This window comes from Octopus bimaculoides, chromosome 30 (assembly GCF_001194135.2).
Source record: "Octopus bimaculoides isolate UCB-OBI-ISO-001 chromosome 30, ASM119413v2, whole genome shotgun sequence".
NCBI lineage: Eukaryota > Metazoa > Mollusca > Cephalopoda > Octopoda > Octopodidae > Octopus > Octopus bimaculoides.
The window spans coordinates 4,206,139-4,207,071 of NC_069010.1; the positions used below are offsets into that span (position 1 = coordinate 4,206,139).

The window sequence follows — 933 nt, forward strand, 5'->3', positions numbered from 1 at the left end:
TTTTCAGTGTTTGTTCACCAAATCCACTTTCAAGAGATTGATTGGCCAGGGGCTACAGTTAAAGACGTCACGCAGTGGGATCGAACACAAAGCTACTTTCCGAGCGGCTGTGTGGTAAGAAGTTTCCCGACGACCAAATGGTTCCAGGTTCAGTCCCACTGCGCGGCACTTGGGCAAGTGTCTTCTATAATAGTCTTGGGCTGACCGAAGCTTTGTGAGTGGATTTGGTAGACGGAAACTGAAAGAAGCCCGTCATATATGTATACATTTTTGTGCTTGTGTCTGTCTCCCCCACCGTCGCTTGGCAACCGATGTTGGTGTGATCACGTCCCCGTAACTTAGCGGTTTAGCAAGAGACCGATAGAATAAGTACCAGACTTACAAAAAATAACTCCTGGGGTCGATTTTTTCGACTAAAAGGCGGTGCTCCAGTATGGTCGCAGTCAAATGAGTGAAACGTAAGATATATATATACACACACACGTATATACATACAGTATGGATGTATATGGGTGATCACACCAATGTATAAGGTATTTAGATTCGAGTGAGAGAGCAGACGGAGCTATGATCACAGGCGTTCCAGTTACGACCACCCCGTCTACATTTAGACAATGTATTCATGACTATCAAATGCTCACCCACCTCTATTCCCCCCCCCCCAAAGGGACTTCGTTTTAAAGGATTTGGTTGTTGTTACTAGCTTTCTCAGATCGACCTACAACGCAGAGGCGCCAAACATATACACACACGTGCTTGAATATGCACATACCTAAGATGTATATGTGTACGCGCACGCGTGTATATATATATATATACAAAATTAAATAAAACGTACTTCTTACGAGACATTTTATACACATTCAACATCAACAGTATACATTATGCATGCGCACACATATATATATATATATATATATATATATATATATA

The 933-nt window shown here is 41.9% G+C and overlaps 1 protein-coding gene across 1 annotated transcript in view; it reads right to left on the reverse strand.

Annotated features, from left to right (window-relative positions):
• The window catches only part of LOC106882703 (eukaryotic translation initiation factor 4H), a 34,417-nt gene that overhangs the window by 31,440 nt on the left and 2,044 nt on the right, over window positions 1-933 (reverse strand). The window lies entirely within an intron of this gene.